This window comes from Anas platyrhynchos, chromosome 15, assembly GCF_047663525.1.
Source record: "Anas platyrhynchos isolate ZD024472 breed Pekin duck chromosome 15, IASCAAS_PekinDuck_T2T, whole genome shotgun sequence".
Classification (NCBI taxonomy): Eukaryota; Metazoa; Chordata; class Aves; order Anseriformes; family Anatidae; genus Anas; species Anas platyrhynchos.
The window spans coordinates 9,649,278-9,674,300 of NC_092601.1; the positions used below are offsets into that span (position 1 = coordinate 9,649,278).

The 25,023-nt window shown below is 38.3% G+C and overlaps 1 protein-coding gene across 1 annotated transcript in view; it reads left to right on the forward strand.

Annotated features, from left to right (window-relative positions):
- The window catches only part of LOC101800169 (uncharacterized), a 421,465-nt gene that overhangs the window by 62,402 nt on the left and 334,040 nt on the right, over positions 1–25,023 (forward strand). Inside the window, exon 3 of the mRNA XM_072023988.1 lies at positions 19,756–19,962. The gene's annotated coding sequence lies outside the window, so the exon portion shown is untranslated. The remainder of the gene's footprint in view (positions 1–19,755; positions 19,963–25,023) is intronic.

Genomic DNA, 25,023 nt, shown 5'->3' on the forward strand with positions numbered 1-25,023 from the left:
GTAATTGGCTTGTTTCAGGAACTGCAGCAGCCATTTAATATAGGTAGAGGTTCATTAGTACTTTGCTAATTGGCATCAGTAAGTTTAAGGATCAAGAAAAAGAGACTGGAAAGTAATGTATCTGAACTAGTTTTCTGACCTCGTTCCTCTTTACTAGAAAACATTAGACTCTGAAAACGTTGGCACCAAACTAAATAGTATATAACCACTAGCTGTTAATTGCCAATGGAGGAATGAGAAAGGTAGCAAACTTTGAATATCTTCAATTTTACTCTTTAAAGTCAAATTCTCTTACTAGGAAATGCAACCTGATGAGTCTCTGTGCTGCTATCAAGTAAAAAGAAATGATCAAAGGTTTTAAACAAGGTTTCTTAGGGATTTTCTGGGCCATCAGCAACCACAGCTGGCTAATATCTCTTCCTGTCTAGCCTTGAAGGCTGTCTGAATTCATGAAGACATCCATTAAAATAAAACAAACAAACAAACAAAAAAGTTGAATAATTAAGGTAGTTACTTTCTCTAGTGATGCTTGCATTTACAATTTTTTAAGTTTCTTAACTGAATCAGGAAAATAAACAAACAAACAAAAACAACACTAAAAAACAGTATGCTTTCAATGTGTTATCTTAGGAGTTCCATGAAAATCTGGCTGGCCTGTCTGGCTGGGGAGGACATGCAGTTCCTCCCACAGCAACAGCTCCTGTCTCCCTTCTTGGAAGGGGTGGTCCTCGACCATCCCATGGGCTGTAAACTGCAGTGCAGTCATTCCTCTCTCTCGGCAGCACAGTGTTGGCTCTCATCTTTTCAAGTGGATTGTTCTCTCTACTCTACCATACAAAGAAGATGTGTTTTTGTTATATAGAATAACATGGGCTCATCAAGGCCATGCCCTGCTTAAAGCAAAGCAGGGGTAACTTTGAAACTAGAAGGCCTTGACCACGTGAAGAAACTGAAAGTTTTCAAATGGTGGAGATTTCATGGCTTCTTTGGGCTTGATGGAGGCTCGTGGTGAAAAATAAGTTCTTCTATAGAGATGGAGGGTTAATGTAAGCTGCCTTGGCCAAAAAAACCCCTCATCCTTCTAGCTGAAATGCCAGGGAAAGAGCTGCTGGAAATGAGCTGTGATGGTCTGCAGTGGTCCCAAACAGGTAGGGCAGTGGTCTACAGCGCACAGTTGTTGGAATTGACTTTGGACGTCTTTGGATAATGAAGATAAAAAAGGACTGAGATGAATTCACTGAGAGTGATGCTGAAGTTTAACTATCTGTTGACCCAGTGCATTCTGAATGGCAACTTGGAATTCACTGGAAAAATATTCCTCAAGGAGGGAAGCAAAACATAGATGGCTTTGGTTAAAGGGTTATGGCAGGTTGGACAAAATTGAATTCATCCTCATTCAGTATAAAATTACTCTAGTTTTTCTGAAACTGTCAGTGCAAAGCAGAAAATATTCACCCACAAATTTTTAACTGGTGCTTCCAGGCCATGTGATTTTACAAGATAAACGTTCCTGTGAAAAATAACAGAAGAGAAAAAATACAGACTTGAACATCAGTATCGGTTGATTTTGGTTGGATTCTGTCTCTGCAAGTAGATGTTTACTGTGATGTTGCCTGTTAGAGGCAGTGACTCATTTCACTCTTGCTGCTGCCGTATGAACAGCTCTCTAGACAGAAATAGCTTTTTCTTTTGATGGCTGGCTGAAAGATAACTCTCAGTTGATGCAAATCAGTGCAACAGTATTGTGATATGCACCATCTTTGAAGAAGCGGTAAGGTAAAGGACAGCCAATTACGCTGAATAATTGATATGTTAAATGGAAAGCAAATGGAGGATAATGAGAAAGAAGGAAGATCGTTGCCAACTGTTGCCTCTTTTGTTCCTCCTCCTGCCTCTCCATGATTTCTATTTTCCCAAACATCTGGTATCCTGTTTGATGACAGTTTGCTTTGCTCTTACCCCAGTCTCACACAGGATCTGATATTTGAACATGTAAGGAAAAAGATACCACTGTATAAAATTAAATAGAATCTAAAGTAGTTTGAATATGTGTTTTTAAAAACATAAGCAACTGAATCGTGCATCAGAGCAAGTTGTCCTTAAAGCATGTTTATTCTTGTGATCCCATTCTGATGGATAATGTTGGAGGTATTTACTGTGACCTGGAATAATGAGCATGTTTTCTTAACAAATAAAACAAGACAAAAGGTAGTAAGCACAAAATAAATGTGGTTTATTATTTAGACTTTTTTTTTCAGAAGCTTCTGCAGTTGCATATTCATGTCCTCTCGTGAAAATATGCAAATGAGATGACAATACTTGATTAGGGTTGTCAAGTTTCTATTCTCATGTTTTACTTTTTTTAAAAAAGAAAAATCTTTTAGAGCCTTCTTTTTCTTCTCTGAAGCTTTTTGTCTTGATAACAGTGAATTAAGAAAGAATATTTCTCCGCAGTTTAAGCAGATGGCAACTTTCTGATTTTGGTGGTTTCTTGGTTCATGTGTACATTTTTACTACTGCCAAACTGGCTCCATGAATCTGAGTATCTTAACGCTTCTGGGTATCTACCCATATCTGTTCTCTGAATTGCAAAGAGAATTTGCAGTTGTAAGAAGGTATATTATGTTTGGCTCTTGGAAACAAAACAACGTAAGAGATAAAAGCATACTTATTTGATTAGAGATGTATACATCTAAAACGCCAAAAAGTATATATACAAACATTAAATGATTCCGAGTAGTGTATATGAATATGGTTTTGTCAGATTTTGCTTTCTGTTTTCTCGGGAAAATGCTTTGATAGAAAATCTCCTAGCAGGACTGGCTGAAGTAGAGTTGGAGCCAAGTGACAGAGAAATTTCCTAACACCTTTCATTTGTAAGGGCCTCTAGCAACAAATTCTGTTTCATCATGTAAGATAACTGCATAAAGTGTATAAATTAGTTGGTAGGCAGAGAAACAGGAATGAGGCAGGTTTAAATAACACGATTGATATGCTTGGTTGTGTTGCTACCAAGCACTTGGACGTGAAGGTCTGTATGTCTGCATGCTTTAGCAGAGGTTCCTTAGAAATTAAGGTGCTGCACAAGGTTATGCCATAATAAAAATATCTTAGCAAGTTTAAGTCAAAGAAAAAAATATTTTCTCTAGTATTTCATGTAATATTAAGCATTGGTGTGAAGAAAAACAGCACTTTCTCGTGTAAAAGGAGCTGAGCTACTTTTCTTCTGCCTTCAGCAGCCAGGACTGTTCTGCTGTAGCTGTTAACCTTATGCTGTCCAATGCCCTCAACAACAGTGGAAAAACATCCAGTCACTCTCTGTCTCAGAACTGTAGCCTGCAGTTCTTAGGATAACATTAACAGCTTTTTTTTAACAGTCTTTCTAACAGTGTTGGACATTTAAGACTATTCCTGTAAACTCAGCAATGGCTTGCTCTCTTCTGGCTAATTATTCCTGTTAACTTCCTGGTAGTTATCTCCTCCCTGGCATACCAGTGCACACGGGAACCTCTTGAACTTTCTTTATTCTGGATCTTTGGGATGAATGGAGTATTAATGGTTCTTAGTCAGGGCCACAGGGAGAAGGTTTATCAAGCAGCACTGTGCACCATCTGTGCTTATATGTAGAAATGCATTAAGGTTTAAAATGTCAACAATAAATTAAGCCAGGTGCTCCAACATAAAAGGTTTACTGCTGTTCTCTGGTGAGAGATCTAATTAGGATGTCTTAGTTGGTAAAACAGTAGTTCCTCATGTACAGTGTGCTTTCAGCTTCCTTTCATAGTAATTTCTTCCTTTTTCCACAGTTTGTCATGGAAAGCTAATTTCCCTCTATTTGTCTTAGAAGTACAACAGATACCCATCTTAATATTTGTGCTGCCTTGTCCCTGTGGTATGAGATTTCCATGACTCTGATGTTAAGCTTGCTGCAGTAATAATATCTCTTGTGACAGATAAATCAGCTTCACGTGCACAATTCCCAAGCAACCCACCTCCTCTGAGGCTGGGTTTCCCCATATCCCTGGGGAGTAGGTGTTCCCAAAGCCCCAGGTATGAGTCAGTTTCTCTCTTTCTAGGTCATGCTAATGAGAAGGAAACTTGGCCATCATTTGAAGACAGTCTGTTTTATAGCAATGTGTGGTGTCACAAAAGATAAATGGATCATCTGAAACTGTGGAATACTTTAAATACTAATTTCAAAGGGATATGGATTCATGTATCGGTGAGGTGTTAGAAACTGGTGTTAGAAAGAAAGGCCATGAGGAAGATCTAGCTAAAGAGATGGAACTAGAGCTTCTGGATGTGACTTTATATTCACTAAGAGGAATGTAAAAGAAGTTACTGACTAGCAAATATGAAAGGTATAATAAGGGCAGAAAAAGGCAGTTAATTTTGATTTAATTCTGTGTCTTGGTGTGACATCATCCCAGTGGTATTCTTGGTTGAGGGCAAGAAACTAAAGTTGAGAAGTTTGAGGGCATCCTTTAATTGCCTTAGGGATTTCAACAAAATGCCAAGTAATGATGAAGGAATGAGACTGCTCTGTGATTCTGACTGTAAAGTCAGGAGCCGAAAGAGAATATGGTTGGGATTGCTGACCTGATAGCCAGATTGATTAGAAGGTATATATTCTTGTTGATTCTAGGAGTCATACTTGGCTAATGGTTTGACGTCATAAGTGCATGCCTGTAGTATGGAGGAATGCAACACAAAATGCATACCTACTCAAAGCTATGTGATGTTGATGAAGTTTTAGTTCCAGGCAACAGAAAGTTAAGGAAAGTGGCCTTTTAATATCATTCAACTAACCTGATGAGTTAGTTCAAAATGTTGGGGTAAAGGAGTGTGAGATGTCTGCAGCTGTTGTTAATGTAAGGTAACAGCTGGGTGCTTACACATGGAGACAGCAGTAGTCTCATGCTGTGATTAATTGATGTGCTGTTTGGAAACTGTACATTGCAGGATGGAGCTGAAGATGAGGTGTCCATCTGAACACTGGACTTCCTAGTTGTGAGGTCAGGCAAGCCTTGTGTCTTGCTCAGTGTGCTGAAGACTTCTTTAGATCAGTACTCTGTAATAGGAAACAATTATGAGATCCATCCAGTCTTGCTGATTCAGTCCATGCTGGACAGTTTACAAACAGAAAGCAAGACAAGAAATCCTTATAGCTCTACCTTTTTTTTTCTAATCTAGTCACAAGGCAAGTTTCTGAGCTGCTCTGTCACACTGTCCTTTAAAATCAGGCATGGAAGAGAGAAAGCACTGGGGAAAATCAGTGGATTGAGTCAAAGGCAGTGAAAACTGAGCTGGGAAGAAGCCAGAGAATTTTCAGCAATATTCCTTAGTGAAAAATTTTTCTATAGAAAATAGCAAAAGTAAAAAGGGGCCTCCAGATGGGTGGCTGACAGCAAAATATATTTTATTGTGTTAGTGTAATTTAATATAACTTAATGTGATTTTTATATTGCTGGCTGTAATGCAGAGCTAGCGAAGTATTTGTTTTAAAAGCATTGGGGAAAAAAAAAAAAGAAAAAAAAAGGCAAAAAAAAAAAAGCACTAACAATTAATGCCATCAAATACGTTAGAGCCATAGTGAAACAATGAGTAAATGGTGATTGGTAAGGATTGCTGTGTTTATTTATAGAATTAAATGTGAAGTCTTTCCACTGGGATTTCCCTGATCTCCTTTTACTGGTTGCCCAAATATAAATCCAGTGAGAATAATTGTGCTTAGAGAAATTCTGGAATCAGACAACTGTGCTTTAGAAAAGCCTGGGACCAAAACCTGCTGCATTCTTCACTCTAAGAGGATCCAGGCATTTTATAGGTTGAATTAAACACCGTGACATTCTTGGTATGTGAATAATACTTTTTTTTTTTTTTTTTTTTTTTAATGAAAAATGGATCTAAATGAGAGTGTTTACATGTTATTATCCATAAATGGAGTGTTAATCTGAATGTATTCAGATTCAGTGTGATGTTTGGAGGAGCTGAGGTGAAACTGAATGAACCTTTCACTCCAGACCTAGACAGAAATGTGAAGCAATTGCTTTCTAATAGATTACTTTTTCTCGTAGAAACATATAAGCACTAGCTGTTAAACATATGATATTGCCTGCCATTCACAGAAGGATCTGAAAGTAGGACAATCTAGTGGCACTATTTTTTGGGACAAATACTTCCTGAGTGACCATCTGCATATAATCATCCATGCAAATTTTCTGAGTCATGTGGCCTTTGAACATAGCTCTTCGCAAATACTTGCTAAAATATACCACATAAGATATTCTTTTATCTAGAGCCTATGGTGAATGTAGTTGTGACAAAGTGACATTGTTGACTGCAGAACAAATATAAATGTGTTTAGTTGGAGTGTTGGTCTGATAGTCTTAAATTTCACTGAGTCACTCATGAAAGTTTTCTTAGCTGAGTCTTTGCAATGAAAAAACAGTCAACCGAGCCTGTCTTGTTCCCTTTATAGTAAGCAAATATACATTTTTTGCGGGTTACAAGATGAATTTGTTAGAAAGAAGACTGAAATGAAAATGGTCCAAAGGATCGTTTTTAATTAAAAAATCATCCAAGAAGTAATTTCTGTTGCTGTAGAATTCAGCAGAGAATGAGGAAAAAAATGTATTTTGATTTGTCTGGTGGGGTTGTTATATAAGGGCATGGTTCCTTGTAAGATTTTGTCAAAGACATGCTAAAATCAATAAAAAGTCTCTCTGAATGTGACTGGTGCCCTAGGTAACTGTTGCCACCTTGTCACATCATGACATGCAGAACAACAAATTACCACTGCTAACCAGCAGTTAGAAAGAGAGCAACCTCTGCAGATCACGAGAAGTAGAACATTTCTTTGCTGAGATTTAGCAGGGTCACAACTGGTCCACTGAAGATCAGATAATCTCTAACTAAGCATGGAATTGTGCAACAAAACCCAAACCTGTCGTGCATGAACTGTACGTGAAGCTCCTTACGGCATTTAGGAGAAAATCAGCTCTTTTATCCATTCTGGCAGCTGTCACACCAACATGCATTCGGTGTGGGTTGCTTTTTCATTTTGAAATTGTTAATATTTTATATTTGAGAGGTTTCTTGACACTAGCATAAGAGGAAGAAAGTCTCTTTAATTTTTCTGTAAAATATAAATTATGCTTAGCCAAGATGTACTTTCTGAGGAGCCTTCTGATTTCTTATGTGTGTCTGAAATGTGCTGGATGATTAATAGAAAGCTGTAGTCCTGGAATTTCTGAGTCGGACTGGTACACAAAGTGTTTCACTCTGATATGGTTTTAAGTTTTCCACTGATCACCAATTTAGTTTACTCTATGGAAATACAGTCACTTCTATGAGCAGAAGAGATTGTATAAAACAAAGAAGCAACAATAATATTACAGTAAAATGTTTTCTTCATTTAAAAGAACCCAAACTCCTGCCAAGGCTTTGCCATTTCAAATAAAATGTGCTTATATTCTTGTCCTGTTTTCCCATCCATCATTTGTCTGGAATACCTAGATGGAATAACAGTTGTACGTAGGTTTATGTACATAAGTAGAAATGTGTCCCTGCATCACTCCAAATGTTTCTTATCACTTAGCTCATCATAAAAATGTAATTCCTGTGCCTATAAAAGAGGTGCATGATGTAGCTGTGCTTCAGGCGTAGGGTCTAAAAATGATAACATCATGAAGGTGAAATTTATGTAATAAAATTTAGCAAGTACTGGATTCTGCACCTGGGGTGTGGCAGACATATGTACAGGGGATGAGATGCTGGGGAGCAGCCCCATAGAAAGGGATCTGGGGGTTCTGGTCAGTGGCAAGTTGAATCTGAGCCAACAGCATGCCCTGGCAGCCAAAAGGGCCAACTGTGTCCTGGGGTGCTTCAGGCATGGCACTGCTAGCATGTTAAGGGAAGCTTTCTCCTGATGTATGAGCGGCTGAGGTCCTTTTGTTTGCTCCGCCCTGAGCAGAGCAGGCCGAGGGGAGGCCTCATGGCGGCCTGCAGCTCCTTCACGAGGGGAGCGGAGGGGCAGGCGCTGAGCTCTGCTCTCTGGGGACAGCGACAGGACCTGAGGAAACGGCATGGAGCTGGGACAGGGGAGGGTCAGGCTGGGGGTTAGGGAAAGGTTCCGCACCCAGGGGGTGGTCAGGCCCTGGCACAGCTCCCCAGGGCTGTGGGCATGGCACCGAGCCTGTCAGAGGTCAAGGAACGTTTGGACACTGCCCTCAGACATCGGGTCTGATTTTGGGGTGGTCCTGTGTGGAGCCAGGGGTTGTACTCGATGACCCTTGTGGGTCCCTTCCAACTCGGGATATTCTGTGATTTTGTGAGTCAAATCAAACAGATCTCGGCATGTGTCTGATACTGAAGTGTCCCTAGGCGTTCGGTTGAGGCGTGCTGTGAGAGTGGTGTGTATCACAAGAAGGGCGATTCTGCTTTTTCACTTAGCAGCTTTTTCAGACTGTGCTTATAAAGAGATGTGAGATGATAACATCCCACCCCCTATGTGGGGTCAATCATTAGGATTGTTTTAGGTAGTGTCATGCCAAGGGTAGCAGATTTGAGCTACTGTCAAAAGTCTAATCTTTCAGTTTAGAAACTAGTCTTTATGAAATAGAAAAAGTCCATTTGAAAGGCAGATGTCACATTCTGTATGGGCATTGTTTCACATTAAACATCTACAGCCACCTACATTCTTCTGCCAAATATATAGATGAAAAAAAATGATTAGGTGCTTTTCTGGGCACAGGTCTAGCAGGAGAGTTTCATGCTACCTCTGTAAGTTCTGCTGCAACGTGACCTCAGAAAGAGAAATCTTAGAATATATTGTTAAATTGTTAGTAAATGTTCACTATGTAAAAACGTTTGCTATGTAAATTCCAGTTAATTTGACATTCCCTCCTTGGTAGTTGACTGACAATAAATCTTAGTGCTTTTGATTGCTTCTGACATGGGCATTAGATGATCGATGTAGAGATTTTTTTGAATCCCTTGGTCAAAATATTCCCATTATGACTATCAGAGACAACTTTTGTCATTCTAAACTAAAGAAAGGTAAGATTTGTTATGGGAATGCCTAATTCTTCTCTCACTTTGGTTTTTCAGTTTTTAACCTCCAATTACGTAAAGAAACACTGCATTCTGGTGAAACAATATTTCACCAGGAATTTAATGTGGAAAGATAGGGCTACAAAATTGCTATCTAAATGTCAGAGATAGATACCAACTGGAGGTGGTCAACTGCTGATTTTTACTTTTATTTTTTCCAGAGTTTTCAGCAGTACTTAAATCTACTCAAGTTTACCTGGTTTCTTTTCCATACTTGCACAGAACTATTAATATTAAGTATAGTTAACATCAATGGGAATTTAGATACCAAGCAGAAAATACATCCCACTGGACTCTGTATCCAAATTTTTAACCAGTATCTAATGGATTTTATTTCTATTTATTTTTTATGATACTTTTTTATTATTAATAGTGTTCTCAAAATAAGCTAATGAGCTGTAAAAGATTTGCATAGTTATGAAGCCTATTAATTTATTCATGGCGATGGCACACAGAATGAAGAATTGGCATTAATTCTGCTAGAAGTTAGCTGAGAATGCATTCTGCTCCTCGCTGTGTCTGTTGTAGGGCTTTATTCCCCATCAGTTTCAATGAAACAAAAGGAGGAAAATTCCACTTGACAAAAGTTTCCTTTGTTAATTGTAATGTTTTAAAATTGTTAAACTGTAATATTTTTGTAAAGTAATTATCAAATACTTTTGGCATTGAAATAATCTGGCATTTGAGATTTGATTTTAAAATTGTTGAGATATAAGCAGGATTTCCTATTTCTTGTAATAGCTGCCAGCAGGTATGTTCTGGATACAGGTGAGTAGGGCAGATTTTTTTTTCCTATATTGATGTTAATCAAACACTTATTTTTCCTCTTCAGAATAGACATGTAAGTCTATAGCTCTGCATATATGAAGGCAAATGAATCACTCGTTATGCAATCTGCAATATGTTACCTGACGCTCTGTTACCTTTCAAGTTCTTGCAGCAGTGAGAATGAATCCTACAGAGGGCACTGTGACATACTGGGCGCACTTAGGGTGTTTCAGTGGCCCCGAATAAAGGTGTGGATTTGCTGGGAGTGAGCTGAAAATAATATATTGCTCCCCTCCAACACACACACATTTTCATTCTAAGCATTGCATAGAGTTAAATCCTCACCTCCTCCCCTGGAAGCAGTGGAAGATGAAGGTAAACAGCTTAAAGCAATCAATGCTCTTAGCAAGTGCAGCCCTCACTGCTGAGTACAGGTCCATTGACCACAGTTTGGACAACTTTGATCATGATTTAAAATTCGAAACTGTCATTTTCTGAAGAAAAGATATTAGGCTGTGGATTGTCTGAAAACTTGCGCTCTTATAAATGTATGGAATATTTATTGTCCTGGGGTTTGATACCAGAAACATGTAAGCAGTGCTGGGAGCTTATCGTTCAGCTCATGTTTTGGGTGGAAACCCTTTACCCGTTGATTAAATTCACTTACTTGGTCATCTTAGCAGAGGAGTGTTCAGTGACTTGAATGAATCAGAGTTTTGCCCTGAATTTTACATTGTGTGAATGCTTTTTTGTTTATTTGTTTGTGTTTTTTGTTTGTTTGTTTGTTTTTTACAAATAATAAAGCAATAAATAGAAAAAGGATAAGAACTGATGATAATGGAAGCATTGTATTTCAGATTTACATGCAGTGCTGGGATTTACTCAGCAATAGATGATTGGGCAAATTGAAACATATGTTAGGTCTACTACAAAAATACCTTGATAAAAAGGGTTGAGGCGTAGGCAACTTGGTTCTCATTGAGACCTAGAAATGTGCAGGAGAAAGCAATAAAACTTTGTAACTTCCATTCATTATTAGAGGAAATGAAGCTGTGCATTTCAGATCTAAATCTGAAATGGATTCAGACCTGGAATTATGGTTTAGGTTGCAAAAGAAATAAAACAGGGCAGCAATGACAACCATATTTTGTTTATTTTTGTGGTTGCTCTTGATAATAAGTTCTAAAATGTTACTAGAAGCGTTTCTTAGTTTACTATACAGTAGGTAATGCCAGATAGTAATTAATATTCCGTAATGTTTGGAACAGAAATCTGGATTTAATTTTTAACATGACACTGGAAACTGGCCGCTGGAAATTCCTAATTTTCATTCTAATCTATCCCCACATACTTGGGCATTCATTCCTAAATTCACAAGCAGCATAAGCTACAGCTTTGCTTGAAAGTCAGATGAAATCATCCCTTCTCAATTTTTTGACATGAATATCTACCTGAAAAGGATTCCTTCAGTTACAAAGGAAAATGTTTTGACCTCTTTCTCCTTCCCCTTCGATTGCCAGCATCTGTGGGTACCCAGCTATGTGCTATAGAGGTTTTCATAACTAAAATAGCTATTGAAACAGAAATAGGCTACGAAGACTAAAGCAGAGCTGGGAATGTTTGTGCTTTTTTCTTCTCCCTATAACAGACATTGTGAATCCTTCTCAATTCCGTAGCTTATAGTCTGAGGCTGTTAGAGGACCTTGAAATGGCCAGATTTAAGTGGTTGTTTTGTTTAATAATACGGTGCTGCACCAGTTCATTTCTCATCTCTCATAAAAATATGAAGGTGATTAAAATTATATTAAATTGCAAGGCCTTCTGGGCTGTCACAACTGATTGCCTGTCCTCGTGCTGTTAGTGCAGGACGTAGACTTCATTTTGAATGCTTTCACTGGAGATAAACATGTTCCTGATAACTGGCAATTTACACTTTGGCTAGCAGAAACACTAATATCTCTTTAACAATAAGCTGCAAATACTGGTATGTTTCTGTATTATTTTTATTGCAGCAGAGAGGGGAAAAAGACTCTTAAACGGAAGTGTTATTGCATTATTAATTGTCTCTGGAACCTTACTTTTAATTCAAAGTATGGATGCTATCATTTGATGTAGACACAGATAATTTCCTTACGGTCCATGTTTTCATTCAGAAAGACTTTATACGATAGATATCACAAATCAGAGAACAGTGGGGTACAAGAGATGTGACATGCATGTTAGTTTACACAGTTCATATTATGAAAGAACAAAGCACTTACAGTGAAAGATCTTTTTTTTCCCTTCTGAAATGATCCAGTGTCAGTTATCCAATAGCTGAGAGCTCACAACCACCAGTGAAACAGAAGTCTCAAACTTTTGCAAATATTCTGTTTAGAATAAATGCAGTATCATTCTTTGCCTCTGATATTAGAACTACTGGGTTATCCTGACTGCACTCATGATAATGATGTCTCTTCTTATTGAGAAGAATTCAACCACATGCATCCTGTGATCCTGATACTTGGTTATCCAACTAGAGTAAACAGGAAGGAACTTTGTATTAGAGGCAGAAGCTCTGTGCTGAAATGAAGAGAGTTTAAATTTGGAAAGGCTTAGATAGTTTTTGTCATTAAAAGGAGCATTTCACTGTCACTATTTATGGAGAGGGTCATCTTCTTTGAGTTCTTTTTATGCTGTAAAAGGTTACTGGATCCAAATGGACTACGGAGGAGACCACAGAGTATCACATAATGCTACACAGGGTAGAACATGTCCCGTGTGCTAGGAAGGAAAAGTACGGTGTGAGAGAATTTGGACCACATCTGGAATTTCAATAGGTACCAGTATGAGACTGAAAGAGTAAGTTGCAGGATATTTACCCTTTTTAGGAAATCCGCCTTTCTGCCTTTGGATTGATTTTTTATTTCTCTTCTCTTTGGGTAACTAGTGGATTTACTCATCCCTTCCATTTCAGTTGCTCTTCTGTTCCTGAAGTCTTTTTGAAGACCAAGTTAACGAAAGAATTCAAAACAAGTCTTCAAATTAGATCATAGAATCACAGAATCATTTGGGTTGGAAAAGACCCTTAAGATCATCGAGACCAACTGTGCTTGTAGGCAAGCAGCAGTTATGTAGTCCATCATGATGCTGATTTTTGTTTGTAGATTAACTCTCAAACCAACTGTCAAACCAGCCATCTGCTTGGTCTAAACTTTCTTCCTGTTCCATCCAGGGGGAAGCAATTTAGCAGCACAAAAGCCTTATATAAAGAAAATTAGAACAGTTTTCAGAAAAGCTGAAGCTGCTGTGTTTTTAGTTAAAATCCCCTTGTGTTTCCACATATAATAATTTGAGGTTTAGGAAAACAAGCATTTGAAATTTGAAACTCCTGAAAGCATAAAAACGACCCAAGTATGGTTAGATATTCTCAGGGATTCTCAATAAATGGTAGATACTATTTTTTCATTCTGTTATGAATTTGAGGAATAAGCAAATGAACTATCAAAAGAAAGTTGTTGGTTTATTTAATGATTGGTTGAGCCTAACTGCTAAGGGTAGCAATATGCATAAATTGCTTTGTACTATTAGTACTTGCTTAATCATATTAATTAGTCACATTGGTGCTTTAATGCCCTTTGTTTATTGTGATAAGAAGACTAGCATATAATGGACATACACAGGGCCTTTTATATAGTTGTGATCCAAACAGGAGAGTTCAGAACACTCACATGTCTAATATTGTCTTTCAGCTTTAGTATATGACATCTTTTGACTTGCAAAAACAGTGCTATGGATGTTGTTGAAGTAGAAAATATTTTCATGAGGTTTTCTCTTCAGATACCAGTTTAATCTTCTAAAGCTATTTAGAGTACGTATCCTGTGATAACTCAGTTTCCTGTATTAATTATATATTGTTACTTCCCAAGCTGAAATGGGCATGCTGAAAATACTAATTCTCCGATTCACTATGGAGAGGAAGACAGTGCTGAGAAGCATGGACGTGGAAGAGTTCTAAGTGAACAACAAAGATGTGTGGGAGAGGCAGAGCAAATGTAGTCCTAGTACTTCACCTTGCCCTTTCAAAAATGAGTTGTTTAAGACTATATTTTAAAATAATTCTAAATTCGAGAAAGATGTCAGTTTGACAATGCGTAAATAAGAGAGCTCTTTTTTTTTTTGGCACAGTATTTGTTTTGTGCCTAACCTCTGTCAATCATCTTTAACACTACAAGGAAGTATCCAATAGGCCAAGAATCTGCTGACACAAAGATGAAGACTACTATTGCAGGGCTATTGAGTTCAAGTTAATTTCACGGGAGCCCTCAAATTTCATTGACATGCATCACAGATACAGTCGAGCTGCACTGATGTTTTAGTGGTGAAAAGGCTCGGTGCAACGTGCTGATTCACCTGTTCTCTCCCCACTTAGTGCTGATTTTTTCTTCTTACTGAAAATGGTCATAATAGGCCATTGAATTTTGGTGGTTATTTGAAACTTTATAATCATCTTAATAACAAAAGAACTAAAATTATTCGTTAGTTTTTTTATTTCCTGCTTCTCCTTCCTTCCTAGATGAAGGTGGTATTCTCGCTTTGTTTTCTTGGTGCAGTTTTTCAACGCTAGTTTTCTGTGTTGCCCATTGTCTGTTGAATTTAGTTCTTCCCTTTATTGTCCTACATTTGGAGTGCAGGCTTCAGTGAGGCAGGAATCACAGGAATCATAAGTTTTTTTCTGTATATTTGTACACAGTAACCCAGCTGTGGGTCATACTCTTGTTTTTTTGTATGTATTGTCTCAGCAAAATGACTGAAAGGCAGAAAATGGAGGTGTCTCAACAAAAAAAAAAAAAAAAAAAAGTGATTTTCAGTAGTGCCTAACTTCTATTCAGAAGCTTAACTCCTGCTGGGTGCCTCATTCTGTACAAAAAATATCTGTTATGCAGGGTTGTTTTCAGACGTTACCCTAAATTGTGTTTGGTCCTATATTGCACGCAGAATGAAGATCCAATGTCTGTTAAAAGGCTCCTGGAAATGTCATTGTGAAGAGAAATTGTGTATTCCCTTTGTGTCATCTCTGAGCTTGTTTCTTCTCATTATTGCTGTTCTAAAAATATTCATAAGGACCACACAGACAAGGGGGTAAATAGATACAATTAAGTGGATCAAATCTTAACTGTGATCAGGTGCATATCGCAGTATTTGGATAATATGCTCTGCTGAAGGAAATTAATTTTATTGATATTTACCCATGGTCTCAGCGTAGAAGCTTTTGCCATCACTTCAGGTGCCTGTTGTGAACTGGTGGTAGATCAAAACCAGAAAATATTTTGAAGAAAATAGATTTGATAAAAGCCCAGAACAAACATTTGGTAAAATGAAACAATTTGCTAGTTGAGCTCTGAGACATAAAAGCTGAATGTATGAGTTTGGCTGGCCTGGTGGCAGCAGTCTGCAGCCAGCTCCAAGCCTCAGAACTTGAGCACAAAAGTGTACTGGGGAAGTTCGTGCTCTAATGGTGTGGGAGGGTGAGCATTTCCTATGGATTTTTCATCTTTTAGAGGGAGAAAAAAAAGAGATTTGGGTGAGACTCAGCTATCCTTAGGTGTAGGTATGTATATGTAAGCCAGGCATCTCAATTCCCCTCATAATTAATGGACAGACTTTCTTTCATCTCATCTGAAGGCTGATATCTAAACCAACTTGAACAATGAACACTGCGTTTCTCTTCATGGGCTTCAAAAGGAATCAAGATGACGAGCTTTCCTGAAGGTATCCAGGCACAGGGCAAAACTCATGCCAAGCATCTAAAACCAAAAAAGACTCAACAAGTTGAAATTAACTTTTCAAGTTTAGTGACATAAGATGAGAGAATGTAGGTCTGTTACTAAACAAAATTCATCGTGGCACTAAATGCAATTATCTTGTGGGTGGAGAGACGAAGGGAAAGGTATTGAAGTCCATGCAAACAGAAAGCAGGGGTACCTTCAGGTTCCTTTCCTGCATCTGTTTCTATTTGTACTGTGTTCACAAAGTAAAACATTAAGTAAACTGACCAAAATGTTCTGTCTTTCACTGCCAGATATTCTGTTTACGCCTAAGGAGATAATAGCAAGTTTAAAATGCCTTGGAAGGAAGCAAGAAAGCAAAATACATAGGATATTTGCTGATTTACCATGAGTTCATGTTTTTAAAACACCTCCCCAGTAAAGCCTTGTTTCAGATGATGAAGTTACAGCTTAGGGCAATGTTTGCTTTGAAATCATCTGTGCAATAACTTATTCCAGCAGTTATTGGAAAAAAGCAGAAAGTCCCCATAATTTTAGCATAAGCTAGCAGAATAGGATATCTTCATTATAGAGAGTTTGGGTTATTTAAATTTATGCCTCCTCTGAATGAAACACAGTGCTATTAAATAACCGTAGATTAAGTCAATGGGCAAAACTCCCACTGACTCGAGGTTCACTGCATTTGTATCATTCCAGACGAGCAAGGAGGAGAGACGCACAGTGCATTCCCATCCAGAATTGCTTCACCTTATGACTTGGATAATGAGATATTGATTTTCACAGGGCAGGATGTAGTAGAGGAAAAATGAGAGACTCCGTTGCAATTATGAAAGTCATTTACAATTGAAAGTGAGGAAGGTTTTCTTTCTGTGCAGCAAACAGTATTCTTTAGCTAAGCCTTTTCCACAGTTGCCAGGATTTGATACAAAGGGATATAAAACTGAAAAATAAGAATGTCCATAAAAATATATATGCCTTTATTTTCCTAAGTCGGAAATATTTGTGATAAAGTGCTACTTAAAAGATGTCTTCAATCTGTTTTGCAGGAATGATGGATGAAGTCTGTTAAATACTTAATGTCTCAAAGTTACAGCCCTAAGTCACCAGGACTTTGCACAAAAACCTAGCAAGGCTCTCTGGTTTCAGCTGCTCTTAGCAATCTTTTCAGCTGACCTACAACTGCTGAAACAGCAGAAAACATAACCTTGAAGGTACTCTTTTCTTTTTACAAGCACAACATTACTCATTCCAGAACTCAGTTGTCTACTCTCAGTAAAATCAAGCTCTCCATCCCCAAACAGAGCTCTCCGGTTCAGCCTTTCTCGTGCTGGAAGGCAGTGGGAGTGCAGGGCCCTGCAAGGCTGGTGGGGCTGAAGCACTGAGGGATGCTACTGTGCTGGGTCTGGCCAGGGGCAAGTAAAGTCCTTCATAGCTACCTGTATGGTGCTATGCTCTGGATTTGTGACTGAAACAGTGTTGGTAACACGCTGGTTTTAGCTATTGCCAAACACTGTTTCTCATCCTACCCATGCAGAGTAAATGAGGAGGTGGCAAGAGGTGCGGAGGGAACACACGCAGGACAGCTGATCTGAATTGGCCAAAAGGATAGTCAGTGCTGTGTAACTCGGCAGTAAGTGTGGAGGGTTTGGTCTTTCCAAGGTAGTCATTGCTTAGAGACTGGTCTGGCATCAGTCTGCTGGTGGGAGGTGGTGATTGCCTTTCTTCTTTTTTTTTTTCTTTTTTTTTTTTTTTTTTTCCCTTCACTTATTCATCTGGCTTTATGTCAACCCACAAGTTTTCTTGCTTTAACACTTTTGATTCTCTCCCCAGGCCCACTGCAGGAGGGGTGAGCAAATGACTGTGTGGCTGCTTTGCTGCTGGCGAGGCTCAACCCATTGCACCTAGCAGCTTTTTTCACAGGGCCCCTTGGAGGTATCACTTCTCCCCTTTGAAACAGTGGTGGCTTTTTTTTTCCCCCCTTACAGAAGTAAGAGACTAGTCTCCTATTTTCTCGTTTCTTCCTTTTGCATACGCCACTGCTTTTCCATCCCAGTAGCCCCCACCCCTTGCTCCACATCATGCTGTTTTCTGGGGTTGTGCTTGCCCAGCTTGCTGTAGGTGCTCTGGCAGGGGGAGTGCAATGCTTTGTGCACTCAGGCAGGCAGTCGTCGCTGCAAGTAGTCCTTAAAAGATTGATCACATTCTGCTTGTTGAGAACTTGCATCAATTTCTGTGTGTGATTTTTATACCTTAATAAATTTACTTTTAAATTTGAGTTTTTCTACCAGGAGTCTGATTAGCAGCCTAATCTCTAGTCTTCCTCTCCATCCCTGTTTGGAGAAACTACATTATAAGGTCTTTGATACCTACCTAAATTGTTTGCTCAGGAAAAGTGTTTGTATGACTAACAGAGGTGATGTGCTTTCTGTCTAGGAAAAAAAATTGAATGGCTCCTTCAGGATTTCCTTTACAGCTTTTCCCTGAAGATATTTTGTGTCTTTTTACTGTCCCTCTAGGAATACTTGTTGAAGGGTAGGAGTGCTCACTGAGGTCACTAACATGTTCTTAACAGCTGAATGACTACATAAAGAAGAGGGATGTTAGAGAAAATTATGTTTAGTTATGGGCTGCTTTACTGGAAGTGGGTGATGGAATTTTTGGAGAGGTAAAAAGTAAAGCACCTACTTGTCAGTGCCTTGCAACATCCTCTCCTCTTGTTTTACCCCCACTTTATACTGTGCTTGTCTGTTTGAATGCATACAAGTTGCATTGCAACTTTCAGTATCTCCAGACCAATAAAATGAATTTAAAATGTGACCATGAAAACATTGTACTGAAGGAAAGTAATGCAATGAAGATGGAAAAATGCCATAATAAATAATATATTTTAATAAATGACTGTACACTGTAGAATTTCAATTACAGAAACACATACTTTACACAAGTAATTGCTAAAGAAATTACTGGAGAAGCACATCCATTCATTGAATTACAGGACATAAATTCTTCCTCTGATTGCATCTTCCGTTGTGAGGAGAGCAATCACAGCAAACGCCAAGCTCTAATAACACAATCTTTTTTGGATTAGAGCTTACTGCTAGATGGGGAATGTGGAAGGACTAATAAAAGGTTGTTGCTTCATGTGCACAAAGGGAGTGAGTGACACTAGCTAAAAGAAAAGCAGCAACCTTTACAAACTAGTTTAAGAGTAATGCGAATTTTAGGATACGTACAGGCATGGCTTTGCAGTTGGAATTGGTTCCCATGAAATAAAAAGTTTATTTCTTGTGATGTGGAACGAACTGTTATCCCTGCTCGTGTACACTCAGAGTAGGTGTTTGCTGTTCAGTCCGATGTGCAGGATGCCTGTGGGGTTACCTGGTGTGCTGACTCCCAAGTGCAAGCCTATTCTGGCAAAAAGTAGCCAAAATGAGGCACGTTGCTGTACTGTTAACTGCAGGTGAAATGACAGTTCCAGCCCATGAAACGTCCCTGATTTGGAGGGAATGAGAACTGTTGGCCTTTACAGCCACATTAGCTGGGTGCCAAAGTGATGTTTGTGTAGACCTGACCACAGGAACACTCTGAATTTAATGAACCCTAAGAATAGAAGAGATGATTCTTGTTTTCACTATGCTGGTCATCAAAGCACAGCAACAGGCCACCCCTCCAAATACTGCTGAGATTGAGCAGTACACGTGCATATGAGTATCAAGAAGTGTGTAGACATGTGCCTTTTTCTCACAGATGTGATGCTACCAGACTTTCCTGTTTGGAGGCAAGAATCATTATTTACTCCTTTGACAGGAATTCAAAATTTCACATGCTGCCAATGACTTTTGTTTGTGAATTTGAGCAAATGAGTTATTTCTGTTTCTGTGTAATCTCTGAGTCAAATTAGAAATGCTTGACTCATAGGACAACAGCAACAATTATTCAAAAGGACATCAATTTAGTAAGTTCAAAACAAAACAGAGACGTGAAGCTGGGTAGTAGCAGATGTAGGCTAAATATTTCTCAGTTCCTAGCCTTCTTGCTATGGTTTTTCTTCTAGCTTCTGTCTTTTCTGTTTAGACCATGATATATATATATATTTTTTTTTCAGATAAGGGATTTCAAGACTCTCTGTCCTGTAGAGTGCTTGTATATTGAAGCCCTGCTTGTCTGATTGTGGTTTGCTAGAGAAAAGAGCTGTAAAACAACCAAAAAAGCCCAACAACCCACAACCCAGCAACTATTACAGTGAAAATTACCAGACCAGACTACATGGGAAAAATATGCAGTATAAGCTAAGTAATATTACACGGACAAGGTAAGCAAAAGAAAGCTAGAAAAGCACTCTCATTCACTTAGCATACCCTTTTCTTGAGGTGACGTGTATACCTGCATCCTGTTTCAGTTCAGATCTGAGACAAGTCTATTGATTTTTATGTGTTTGTTTACATCTTAGGTGATAAAGCCTGTTTGATGAACTTTTTTTAAAAAATTGATTCTGTCTTCACAAGTCTGTTCTAAAAAGTATTTTGTTTGTACCCCAATAAATGGCCTTTCCTTCTATTGTGCTATTAGACAGCTGTGTCTGCACCGATATTTCTGTTGACTGAGTTTAGAAGTATTGATATATTTCTAACTGCTATCAAAACAAGGCATCTTGTTGATTTGTTTTCTCTAGGTTTCCTATTAAGGTCATATTTCCCTCCTCCCCCTGCCCTGTTAACACTTTGTGCTTCTTTAGCATATTCCTCTTGTATTGTCAGTACAAGAATATTCTTCTAGAAACTGGTTATATTTTCATCCTAAGGACACCAGGGTGTCAGCTTAGCATACATTCATGTTACAGTATTACTCTAGATGTTTGCTTTTTTATTTAGTAGAAGATCTGAGTTCTTTGAATTTTAGCTACAAAAATAATTGATAAAGGTCTTCAATGGCCTCTGCACTTCAAAAAAAAAAAAAAAAAAAAAAAAAAGACATATCTATGGGAATACAGTTTATTCCTATTCCTTCCCGTTATTGCTATAGTTTTTTGACTGACCTTTACTGGAGGAAATGAGAGGTTTTTTTTTTTTTTTTTTTTTTTTTTTTTGCTTAATTTCCCTTTTATTTACTCTTGGTAATGGTGTAAACATTCATCAGCTTCTATTCCTGAAATAATACATATGGTATGAGTAAAAATATCTATAAGATATTTAGTATATTATTTCAGAATAAGTGTTAAAGGAACAAAGCCTGTTCTGTTATGGTCTGACTGGCTTTTTCTAAAGTAATTTCAGAACTCATGAAATGTTTGAACATGAACATTGCACAAATATTTGTGCTTCTTAAATCACAGTTACATAGGTATTTGTTTTGTTATTATTTTTCCATAATAATATCATAAGGTGCTAATTTAAAAATCCACTAACAGATAACACAAGATGTTTAAACATCTTAAAAAGCCAGAGAAACTGGGAGCAAGTTTGTAGATCTTGCATATAATTCTGTTTTAGACCACAATTTTAAGGAAGGGCACTGATCTGCCATTCCAAACCACTGTTAGTTATATGTTCTGCACAAATAGTCTCAGAGACATGCTTAGAGAGGGAATAGAGACCGATAAATTGGCAAACACTGACAGCTTGGCATCACTTGCACAAATTTGCAAAACAATTGCTAATATTGTGAGTTCTACATGGAGAAGTTAGTGCACCACCGTAAGTTCTGTTATAATCTGCATCAGCTATTTTGCACTAACTCCATGTGGGCACACTTGGATTTGCATAGATACATAACATGAAGTAAAGCAGGTGTGTATTTGCATCATATCCTTTTAAAGTGACTCTCCTAGCAATATTTAATGAGAATACTCGACAGTTGTTGCCTGATTGCCTGTTGTGGATTCAGCCCAAAGAGGCTACCAGATCCAGCTGCTTGAAACTGCTGCTTTTCGAACTGACCACATCCACCAGTAGTTTACTCTGGGAATTATCATCAGACTATTCAGAGCAAAGTCCCCACCATTAGCTTAGACAGTTTAAATTGGTAGGTGGTGACCACGCTTGTTGTGTGTGCAATGGCAGCAACCACTCCACCCACAGGAGGGGAGCTGCTGGGAGCTGTGCCCAGTGACCTTTTCTGTCAGCGCAGCAAGACCAGGCTGTTCATGGTCTTAATTACTTATAAGAGACAACTCTATTTCTAAAACAATAAATTAACCCCCCAGTTTATTAGACACAAACTTCCACACAAATCTGAATCCTCAGTCTGTTAGCATGGTTAGGTTGAAATTTTTAAGGAAAACAGTTTTCAGTGCAGATGGTTTTTATTAAATTCCATATCCATTAAGACTGTCAACATTTGGTTTAGAAAATATTGAGAAATTGTATCAAAATACACTGTTTCTACACTTTCTGAGAAGAACATTTTGATTTTTGTATTGAACTGAATGTAGAAAAACAAACCCAAGTCTCCAGTTCTTATATAAGAAGATTTAAAATGTCAGGACCTGAATGGTATGTTTCAAGGGAACACAGAATGCCTCTATCATGTTCTCTACATGTCATCTTTCTGTGCTATGTACGTGAGGGAACTTCTCATTAATGACATCCAGCCCTACAGAGAAGGACTTGAGGGTACAGGTGGAGAAAGACTTGAATGTGACCCAGAAATGTGCGCTGGCAGCCCCAAAAGCCACCCATACCCTGGGCTGCACCAACAGCAGCATGGCCAGCAGGGCGAGGGAGGGAATTCTCCTCCTCTGCTTTCACAAGACCTACTAAAGACCTGGAGCCCTACCAAATACTAATATACAAATGCATTGTTGATGAGCATACTTTACTTTTACCACCAGTGAATCAAGACATTCAGGAAGGAAATTCTCCCATACTTGCTTTGACCGGAAACTTTTTTTTTTTTTTTTTTTTTATTATCAGTATCTGCGTCTATCAAATCCATCATCTACCTTGTGTCCAGAAAGACTCATGTTGCCTGTTTTGGACAAATGGGAATGATCTTGAAAAGTATTTGGATATGTTCTGCAGTTGTTATGCTCATTCAATTTGATATTAATGGGATAGGAGGTACCAGTGGTGTTAATGGTACCAGGAGGTACCCGTGGTACTTACTTATTTATTCCTGATTTAAATACTAACTGGCTGACAGTAGATCCTGCAAAGGGTGTTCATGCTTGTTTTTCCTTCTCCAATCCTTTCTAGCATCGTCTAGAATATGGACTAATTCTCTGTAATCAATTACACCAGTTACACTGTCATGCAGACATAGCTTTAGTTACCGTTTCGTAACCAAGGGTTGAAATGGACAATTTCAAGTCCGGTTTTCCTTGTTTTGAAGGGTTTAAACATAGAGGAAAATAAGAGAGAACTGCATCTATTTTATTTGCAGAAAGGAAAACACTCTTCTTGGCAGAGTTTCCAACTTCCAGAAGTATGCATCAATTAGAGAACTGAGGGTGATTCTTGCCATGCATGCTGGTAGGTTGCACAGTTTAGTTTCTGTTAAGCTATCTTGGGCCATAGAGGTGGTAGCAAGCATGTTGAAGCCTGTATTAATAGAACAAGCCAACAAACTGTTGATGACGCCTTTCAGTTCTAAGAAAAAAATTGAAGATAAAAAGAAAATCTCAAAGAAAACTGTTTTTCTAAATGGCACATTATAGCAGAAAACTGAAATGTAATATTAATAATTGAAAACCAAGCACGTGTTTGCTGGCATACTCTCTCATTTAAAGCTTTAAATTTTGGGAACAGTGTTTCCTTTTATGATTTTGGCCCTTCCACATTTGATTGCTCCAACTTCAAATTGGCACCAGCTACTAAAATTGATCTAGCTTTATGGAGCAAAACTAATTCCAAACCTTAATCTCTACGGCAGAGGTTGAACCATTTTGAATAAATATGTGCTTTGGTTTACTCCATCAAAGTGAAGCATTGTCATTGAGAAGGTCTGGCTTTCTCCAAATGCCTCCAAGCGGCCTGCCAGGCTGCTTGAAAAGCTATACCAAGGAGTTAATGCCTTCCCAGTCCTTCTGTTTCGTGACAGTAGCCTGACCCCTAAATGCTCTGGCTCCATCTGCAGTGTACAGCTGGGAGCTGGCAGAGGCTGGCTAAGTGGGGAGGAGGAGAACTGGAACAGTTGAAGCATATAAAATTCCTTTTGAAATACCAGTTCTTGGGCATCCAGTTCAGCCGGTTTCATGTATCAGGCATCCTTTTAAAGTTTTTTATTTTTTTATTGTTTTGCTTTGCTTTTAAAAGTAAACGGAAGGCTTGTAAACCGTTTCAGATTTTTTTTCCTGTATCTGTAAAAGTCCAATTTCAGAATGCCAAAGGCTGCAGAGTGCTGAAGGACATGGGAGTCAAACAGACAGGTAAATAACAATGGGACCTAGAAGAAAAAAAACCTCTCTCTTTAGTTGCATATCTCTACTGCCCCTTGAATTTCATTCCAGTGGTATCTGAGAGTTTGCTGTGCTGAATTTGCAGCATACCAGTGTCTTAGGACAACTGTTATACTTGGTTAGGGTTGCTAGCTTATGGATTCTTCCTTGTAGCTCTGAGAGTTGTGCCAGTGTGACTCAACCACAACAGCAATACCTTACAAAATTAAAGTCATTTAAGTTAGTAGGAATATGCACATAACTTTATCTGTAAAAGACTGCTAGAAAGGGAGGTGTCCTGCAGTTCAATTCCTCTTTTGGGGAGAGTACAGAGTACAGTGAGTGGGAAAAAGTAAAGGAAATTCATAGAAAAATATTATACTTTGAGAGCATTTTGTAAGAGGGAAGAATCCAGGGAAATGAGCCTGGAGAGGAAGAGGCTGTGTGTTTACAGGCCTGTAAACTTTGGATGATGCTTCTGGTTTAATATTAAATAAGCTTTTGCTTTCTATTCAGTCTGCATACTCTGAAAAGCCCTCCGTGTTTATTAATATCTACTCGGTAGTTCAGGAATTTATATCTTTCTGACTGCTTCATGCTCTGCTTATGTCCTACAAGATACTGAACATCTGTAAGTTACTGATGGCATCACATTTTTACTAACATGAAAAGGAATTGAGAACTAAAGACCTAGTTCCTCCGTCACTAACCAAGTGCTGCTTGACATGTCAGTGGGATTTTTATTTTTGCCAATCCAACTGATCGTTAAACACAGTTTCTCTCATTTTGAAATCCAGATGATCTGATTTCGTTAATATTTTTTAAAAAGTGATTCAATCTTGTTAGAGTGAAGCACACAATGATATATTTCTGTTTTTTCTCTAAATAATCGAGAGTAATAGAAGAAACAGGAAAAAAAAGAATAAAACCATGTAATTGGAAGCTTGCAATTGTTCTTTGTTAATTGAAGAAATAAGGTACTTACTACCTTGAAGTACT